At 47.0% G+C, this 9,246-nt stretch overlaps 1 non-coding gene across 1 annotated transcript; it reads right to left on the bottom strand.

Moving 5' to 3' along the window:
- Positions 1-9,173: 9,173 nt before the first annotated feature.
- Positions 9,174-9,246, bottom strand: trnak-uuu (transfer RNA lysine (anticodon UUU)). The gene has a single exon. It is a non-coding gene; the product is annotated as a tRNA-Lys (tRNA).

Below are 9,246 nucleotides of genomic sequence, written 5' to 3'. Positions count from 1 at the left end.
CTGGGCAGAGACTATTTAGGTCCGCCTACCCCGATGCCTCGTTCTCTCCTTGGCTTCCACCGCAGCGGCTTCTTTGCCGTTTCTTACTTTTGACATGCAGACAACACGCATTCTTCATAGACCACTGCAGCCACCCATTTACACACCACTGACACGGATACTCACACTTCATTCTCTCTTAAATATCTGCTTTAATACAATGTGTTTTAACTTTTAATCCGTGCATTTGCCTTTTTGTTGCGGCTCTTTGGGGGCTCGTCTTTTGGTAAGTTGGTGTTGCTGGGTGCGGTGTTTGCAGGGCAGCGTGTGTCGGTCGGGTTAATGGAGTGGGAATTCCTTTAAGGTAAGCAGCTGTCTTGCATAAGTGATGTTTCCCTGTGACATATATGACCTTGTGTGGTGAGATTGTCGCGCTCTGGGAGAGTATTTTTCTGTGGTGAGTTGGAGCAGAGGAAGGTGAGCGTTGCTCTGTCTGTGCGCATCACCTGTTGGGGTTTTCCCTGGTAGGTTTAGCGGCGTCTCCCCTTTGGGTTTCGTCGGTGGGGGGTTGTAGTGTTGGGGTACGGCGGTTGAGAGCTTCCCTTTCCCTTTTTCCCAGATTCGCTCGGGAGCATTGTCCGTGGCTTGGGGGTCGTTGCCAGTTGTCTGGTCGCTTCTCTTGAGGCAGCGGGCTTTAGTGCATAAATACCCGCCGCTACGCCCCATGAAGACTAGGGGGAGTTATCTAGCAAGGTCTTTGGTTAGGTAGATAGCGGGGAAACTCCTTCTGGAGGCCGCCCATTCCTCCGGTGCGCACGAGCGGAGCAAACATATTGCATTCCTGGTGGTATTCAACTGTTATTCCGGGGTTAAATATAGATAAAAGTGTAAAGGCGTTTGGAGATTAACCATCTGAACAGGTCAAAATAGCAGACTACTATGAACTAGATGTGGGGATAGAGGCGTGAAGGAGACGGTAAAGGCATATTTGAAGGTTAATTTGTTTAAGATGAATGTTGAGTGGTAAGGAGGAGTTCTAGGATAAGGTTTGGGTGCCCGTCGGCTCGTGATACTGGTGTGAGTTTGTCCTTCGAGCAACAAAAGGAGTTACTGCGTATGACGGTGGAGACAGAGTAGTTGTCTTTGGAGAAGATGAGGCAGGGACTGACTTGGCCTGGCTCGAAATACAGAAGCATAAACTGCATTTCTTTGCTGAGGGAAAGATGGTCGCTGATGCTTCAGTGTTCAAAAACTCCATATGGAGCATATAGCAACTTTCATCAGTGAGCGGAAGGTCACTGGAAAGTGATTTTTTTGCTTTGAGATCCAGGTCTGAGCAGGTTGGACCCACTTTCGGGCCCCAGCCGGCTAGGTTTGTCGCGCCTGCTTCTGGACACTGAAGTGAGGTACAGCCACATGTACAGAGCCAAAGTTTTTTTCAGCCTTTCATTAGTGAAGGTTTTGTTTCACTGGTTTGGAGCAATGAGGACATGCGCATTAGAGACTGCTGCTTTTGATTTTGTTTTGGCATCAGTTTTTCTCAGATGACACACAGGTTCTTTCATCCCTGTGCTGGACATCGGGTTAAAAGTTCTGCATGTACCGCTACATAAAATGTTGTCTTGTGATCCGTTTCAGGGGGGAAGTAACAGTTGGTTTGCGTCCAGCTCCCCCCTTGGATGGGGTCACGATGATTCTGGGTAATGACATTTGTGGGAATCGAGTTTGGGCTGATAGTCCACCTCCTGCTTTGTTTGGGCTGATGGTCCACCTCCTGCTACGTTTGGGCTGATGGTCCACCTCCTGCTACGTTTGGGCTGATGGTCCACCTCCTGCTACGTTTGGGCTGATGGTCCACCTCCTGCTACGTTTGGGCTGATGGTCCACCTCCTGCTACGTTTGGGCTGATGGTCCACCTCCTGCTACGTTTGGGCTGATGGTCCACCTCCTGCTACGTTTGGGCTGATGGTCCACCTCCTGCTACGTTTGGGCTGATGGTCCACCTCCTGCTACGTTTGGGCTGATGGTCCACCTCCTGCTACGTTTGGGCTGATGGTCCACCTCCTGCTACGTTTGGGCTGATGGTCCACCTCCTGCTACGTTTGGGCTGATGGTCCACCTCCTGCTACGTTTGGGCTGATGGTCCACCTCCTGCTACGTTTGGGCTGATGGTCCACCTCCTGCTACGTTTGGGCTGATGGTCCACCTCCTGCTACGTTTGGGCTGATGGTCCACCTCCTGCTACGTTTGGGCTGATGGTCCACCTCCTGCTACGTTTGGGCTGATGGTCCACCTCCTGCTACGTTTGGGCTGATGGTCCACCTCCTGCTACGTTTGGGCTGATGGTCCACCTCCTGCTACGTTTGGGCTGATGGTCCACCTCCTGCTACGTTTGGGCTGATGGTCCACCTCCTGCTACGTTTGGGCTGATGGTCCACCTCCTGCTACGTTTGGGCTGATGGTCCACCTCCTGCTACGTTTGGGCTGATGGTCCACCTCCTGCTACGTTTGGGCTGATGGTCCACCTCCTGCTACGTTTGGGCTGATAGTCCACCTCCTGCTACGTTTGGGCTGATAGTCCACCTCCTGCGATTATGGTGCCAGAACCAGCGGTTAACAGTGGCCCTGACACAACGAGGCTGTTTCCAGATGTGTTTGCATGTCAAAACCCGCGGTGAAAGATGATCCTCAAGAACAGAATGATGTGAGGTGTCCTGATGTTCCCTGGTCTGTTTCCCACAGTGAGGAGGTGAAGGAGCAGCAGGGTGATGCATCCCTGGGGGAGTTGCTTCAAATGGCCCTTCCTGTTTGGGAGGTGAAAACCACGTTTTTGCTCTGTTATTTTGTGGAGGATGTTGCTGAGAAAGTGGCTGCCGCAGTGTGATTTTGTTGGTGACCCCATCAACCAAGTGCCATCTAAGTTGTTGCAGGTTTCCCATGATGAGGACACATGGGTATTAGGAAAACGTATGACCGTATATCGATTTATTTATTTGGCCTAATTTGAAAAGTGAGGCGTCTGCTTACATTAAATCATGTTATACTAGCAAACCGAACCAACCTGTGCCACTATGTCCAATGTCTCCAGTGCTGGTGAAGGGTGATTTAGGAGTTTAATAAACCTCAAACTGCTCTGTCAAAGGAAAAGCTGGCCTTGATTCTAGCTTTGCAGCCCTTCAGTGTGCATGTTGGCTTTGGGACGGTGGTGGTTTTCTCGGACCACAACCCTCTCACCTTTAACTCTTTGCATTGTCCAAATCAGCGGCTAATTCGTTGGGCTCTGGTGTTTATGTCTTACAGTCTGGACATTCATCACTTCAGCCACACATTTACACACCACTGATACTGACTCTTTCTTCAGTATTAGATTTAATAAGAAGTGTTTGAAGTTTTAATCCGTGCACATCTCCCTTTTTGTCACGGCTCTTGAGGAACTTAACGTTCCCCTGAACTTGCCAGATGTGCTGCATCCTTTCTTGGTCCAAAAGAGGAACACCAAGAAAATCCCTCCTTTACCCCATCAGTTCATTGAGGAGCTGCTCTCCTCTCGTCTGCCTCCGGCAGAGCAGAGCCAGCTCGGCTTTGATGCCAGGGACACCTTCCTGTCTCAGCTGCTCCTGCTTGGCCTGATGCAGCAAGGCAACGTCTCCTCTGTCCCACTCAAAGATGCAGCTCGACAGCTTCGCCATGCAGACGGGGTACAGAGGATGGGCATCCTTTGTACACCCAGATGCCAGTCACTGCCTGAAATGGTAGATTTCCAGCTTGACTGTCAGGTCTGTCCTCTGCCCTCCCAGTCAGTCAACATAGAGCAGCTGAAGGGGAGCCACACTGGCATTACTGTACCTGCAGATGAGGCCAGCTGCCATTCTGTCCAGGCCAGGACCCCTCCTGAGCAGGGCAGGACCCCTCCTGAGCAGGGCAGGACCCCCCCGAGCAGGGCAGGGCCCCCCCTGAGCAGGGCAGGACCCCCCCTGAGCAGGGCAGGACCCCTCCTGAGCAGGCCAGGGCCCCCCCTGAGCAGGCCAGGGCCCCCCCTGAGCAGGGCAGGACCCTAAGGATTTGCCCTCTCATTGCTTACAGATGTAAGCCACAAGGCTGTCCCCTTAGCAATGCCTGAGAGCTTCTTGGTGATCTGAAATAGCACAGAAATCACAGTGAATGCCTAAAATAGTTGAATTTGTATCTGAGCACCAGGGTAATAATTATTTACATGCATTTACTGTATTTTACAGCATTAGCAGTTAGAAATACTTGCCTTCTTTGTGGAGTCCATTTTTAGGATGCTGCCAAAGGTGGAGGTTATGCTGGCTTTGATGTGGTCCAGCCTGCTCAAAATGTCCTGTTCCTCACAGACAGCCAGCATCCATCTGATGGAACAGGCTCAGGAGGATCCTGGAGTCGCACCTGGAAGAGGCTCGGCCAATCAGAGCACACTCCAAGGTAGCGCTTAAGCCATTCCTCGCTGTGGTTCTCCCTCAGCTGTTTCCGAGCGCCGTCTCCCTCAGGACACGATCATCCAGAATGTGGCGGGTTCTCTCCTGAGCTGCCAGAAGCAGGACAGCCTGGCCTTCCACGGGTGGTAAGGCATCCACAGGAGAAGCCGGTGGTGGAAAAAGCGCTCCGAGTGGGGACCTGATGATGTATCAGGGACGGCTCTGGATCATACCACAGTTTCAGGTCTGTGCGCAGACGCTGGTTTTTCCACAGGAGATCCACTTCTGATCTTTAGGTGGTCTGCAGCAGCTTTGTGGGCAGAGTCTGAAACGGGTGGAAACTCCACATTTCCAGGCAATGGTGAGGTGAGAGGAGCAGAGGGGGTTCCAGAGGAGCTACAGGAGGCCTGTGACTCTTCCTATTTCATGAAAAATAAAAGGTAAATGCATAGATATGATAACAATAGACTGAATAGCAGTTCCTGTTTCAAGTGTAGTAGAATATCTTCTTACAACTGTAGCAGTGGAGGGCAGAATGGAAGAAGCTGGGCTTGATACAGGAGATGGAGGAGAAACGGTCTGCAGAAACTTCTTGGGACTGCAGCCAGGTGGTGACAGTTTTCTTTTGGTGAGGCTTGTGGATAATTCAGAGGTCTGAGGGGATAAAGGCGCAGGTCACAGTATAGGATAACCATAGATGATAAGGAATCTATCATTATTGGTGCAGCAGTCAGTAAAACCAGATAATTTCAACATGAAATGAATGCATGAACTGTAGCTACATGAAAACAGTAAGTGTACTTTTAAAAAATGAATATCAATCTATGGCTGATTCTCTTTACCTTTGTTCAGCAGCACTTCTCCTCAGGTGTCGCTGCTCTGATTCAGGAGAGGCTCAGCTTTTGATTGCTCTGATTACCTGGATGAGTTGCACCTTGGGGCCCTCCTTTAAAAGAAGCTCAGAGCTCACTTAGAGGCTGCCCTCCTCACTCAGACATCTCTCTGCTCTGAGTTATAATCTGTGAAACTGGATGCTGCTGCGGCAGATATGTGGGAGGAATGTGGTCTAGTAAGCTGGGGTTCCCTGTGTCTAAATCATTAGTTGTAGTGGTTGGTGTATTTGTTTTGACTAACTCTCTTTAGATAAGTTAGGTTTTGGTTGTTTGATTTCTACTTCTAGCTTTAGAAGACAGTTAGGCTTGGTTTTATGTTTATTTAATTAGTTTATCCCAACCATCTGTCCCTTCCTCCCCCACAGGTAAAAGCAGCTGATTTCCTTTTCACTTCAAGCAAATAAACTTATTTCAATAATTTTATATCCTGATGTCTTCATTCCTTGGTTGTTGATATGTTCTGTCTTCTCAAACCCCAGCTGGTCCAGGCGGATGGCCACCCTTCCTGGTTCTGGTTCTGTCAGAGGTTTCTTCCTGGTTCTGCCAGAGGTTTCTTCCTGGTTCTGGTTCTGCCAGAGGTTTCTTCCTGGTTCTGGTTCTGCCAGAGGTTTCTTCCTGGTTCTGGTTCTGCCAGAGGTTTCTTCCTGGTTCTGGTTCTGCCAGAGGTTTCTTCCTGGTTCTGGTTCTGCCAGAGGTTTCTTCCTGGTTCTGCCAGAGGTTTCTTCCTGGTTCTGCCAGAGGTTTCTTCCTGGTTCTGCCAGAGGTTTCTTCCTGGTTCTGCCAGAGGTTTCTTCCTGGTTCTGGTTCTGCCAGAGGTTTCTTCCTGGTTCTGGTTCTGCCAGAGGTTTCTTCCTGTTAAAGGGAGTCGTTCCTTTCCACAGTCCCTCAGGCTCAGGACGGGAGATTGGACTGAAGACAAGTTTCGGTCCAATCTGTTGGTTTCCTTAGCTCGGATATTATTTTTGAATTGGCTCCATATGAATTAATTGGATTATTTTTTAAGTTATTTCATTGGATTATGATTACAATAAATTGAATTCCAACTGGCTTGAATTGGACTGTATTATTTAAGTGCCTTGAGATGATAATTGTTATCTGGTGCTATACAAATAAAACTGAATTGTGCCAGTGTACATGAGGGTCCTGAATGCACTGAGGCAGGAAATGAACTGGGAGGCTACAGGTTCACAGACCAGATTCAACACCAGCATGTATGAGAGCCTTCTGATGCCTTCTTTGCATGGAAAGCACAGCTCTGTGCACCTCTAAACAGTGACGTCTGTTTAGGGCATTTCTCAGTCTGTATTAATGTTTAACAGAAGGTGTTCCCTTTAAATATGTCACAGCTTTACATTTAATATGATGCACACATCACTCTGTGCAGGTTTACCTTCAGATACAGATCATGACACTTTTTCTGCCAAGCAGGGCAGAAATCCACTGGGACAATTCTGACTGCACCGGCCCACAATGAGCCCATAACTGGCCCAACCCTTCCCCTCCACCTCCCAGATATCAACTACACAAACAAAATGTGTGGACTTAATGGGAATGTGACTAAGCATTCAGCTCAAATGTTATGCTGTGTCCTCTCAACTCACCTGCATCACCAGTTGATGCCTCCAGCATCCGCCTCTTCTTCATTCTGGCCTTTTCGGCCCCTCCTTTCTCTGCTTTCCCTCCATCAGGTGTAACACAGCAAAACAAAAACATCCGATTCCTCTTCAACTGTAAGAAAAACTGCTACTTCAACCTACTTCTCCCTCTCTCAGCTGCTCATTCATCGCCCTGCGTTCATTGGATATAAGCGGGTATTTCCCATGAGGCTTTGCTCCGACCATTCTACATTAATTTATGAACAAAAAACAAACCGATGGCCTATTTATATTTGTGTTAATAAAAGTTATGTAATGTTTGAATAAGAATAATTAGATCAAGACAGGAGGCTAAACCAAAATCAGTAAGATGGATTAATGACAGTGAGTTTGACACTCGAGCATGAGGAGAGACAACAGGTCTTTTATTTATATTTATATATCCTCGAATATATATTGGTTGGACCGGAGGTTGGAAACATGCTTGATGACCAGTTTTAACTCAAATTGCTGCTCATGAACTTCACACGGCTGCGCAGGGCAGTCTGCAGGCTGGTTCTCTGGAGCTCATTGGCCGGGCGACGAGCTCCCGGTGGCCACTCCGCCCCTGCTGCCGAGGTGCTGGTCTGATTCCTGCCTTAAAGGGCCAAACGCAGCGCTGAGGCCACTCCTCCTCTCCCATGGCCCTGTGCGTTTTTTGTTTGGAAGCCATTAACAGAGCTAATATTTGTACATCACAGAAATATGAACAATGTGCACTATTTTAGCTTACTAATATACATATTCATGCACACACACAAGTTCTTACTTGTATGCACCAGAGCTATAGAGTATATACAGAGTTACACACTCCCATTGACTCTCGTTGTAAAAAATGGCGGCCGACACTTCCGGCTTATGGAGATGCCAATAGTTCCACACTAGGCACGGAGCTCCGTTGAACTCAATTGCTCGTCAACAATTAATGAAATAACAGTATCTTAGAAGTTTTTTGTTTTTTTACATCAGAAGTACACTGTTAGACATCGTTATTTTTACATCTGGTTTACATGAAATGTCAATGTTAATGTTAAAAATGTAACTGATTTAGGAACCGAACTGAAAAGCTTGGTAACGGAAGCTAACGTGCTAACACATGCTAATGTGACATTAACGTGATAATTTCACTAAAGTCCCGTTAACTTTTTGGTGTCAGGTGACATTATGTAAAGTTGATTAGCTTCCGGTTTGGTTGGAACCGTTGGAACTATTGAGGCTTACGTGAACCACGTGACAGCCCTAGCGGCGGCATCAGAGCGTGTCGTAACTGGTATACACCAAGCGTCTGTATAAATCTCCTCCAATCACGTTGCGCCGTTTCCATCTTTCTCTGTCTTTGCCGTCAGCCAATCACAGAGGTCCTTCTCCAAAATTGCTGGGACGACCAATCGCGGCCCACCATTTCCATCTTTCTGACAGCCAATCATGATGGCACTTCTCCAACATTCAGCCTGCCGGACTTCAGGTGCCTTTCCCTACAAAAGGTAAATATATCACTAATACCATTGTTTTCTGTCAATTATCTAGCTCGGTTGGTGTTAAATATGCATTATAGAGATTTTTTAAATCAATTTTTTCACTCGGTAGCTTAGTAGATATTAAAGCTATATTAAAGAGAAAATTGCAATTAAAAGAAACGACGCTGACGTCGCATCGCCGTTAGTGTTTCTGTGTTCAAACGTGACTTTGGAGAGCCAGTTTGTTCTACCTTTTTACTATTTTTTTTTACTTTGACCTCTTTTTGACTTTTTACTTTTTCCTCAAAGATGCTAATGGTATTTTACCTGTTATCACTGTGCTGCTCATCAGTACGACATCGGTGTAACGTCGGTATAAGTATGTTCTTATGCACTTTTAGCAAAACAGTATGACTGACATCTGTATAATATTAACTTCTGTTGTCACAAAAGTCTTGAATATCACTGCTGCTACTAGTATTAGTGTAGTGTTCACTTCTGTAGTAATATATATTATATATATATAGGCTACTGCTATTATTTGCTGCTCTGTCACATCCTAAACTCACCATTTAAACCTGTGTTCTCTGATGGAAATGACTCCCCTTTGCAGAGTATTATTTATTTGTTCGTATACGATTTGTATTACTTATATTTACTATTTATTATACATGTCTGATCATAATAATGACAGTCACATTTAACAGAAATTAAACTGACATAACAACAAGTCTTTACTTGAACTAAATATCCTTAAAAAAATGAAAATGTTACCGCCCGAACAGGGACTTGAACCCTGGACCCTCAGATTAAAAGTCTGATGCTCTACCGACTGAGCTATCCGGGC

Source organism: Leuresthes tenuis, unplaced genomic scaffold (assembly GCF_036924035.1).
Source record: "Leuresthes tenuis unplaced genomic scaffold, fLeuTen1.0.hap1 SCAF_4, whole genome shotgun sequence".
NCBI classification, from domain to species: Eukaryota; Metazoa; Chordata; class Actinopteri; order Atheriniformes; family Atherinopsidae; genus Leuresthes; species Leuresthes tenuis.
Note: the sequence above shows the minus strand (reverse complement) of the source record. Positions and strands in the feature narration are given on the sequence as shown.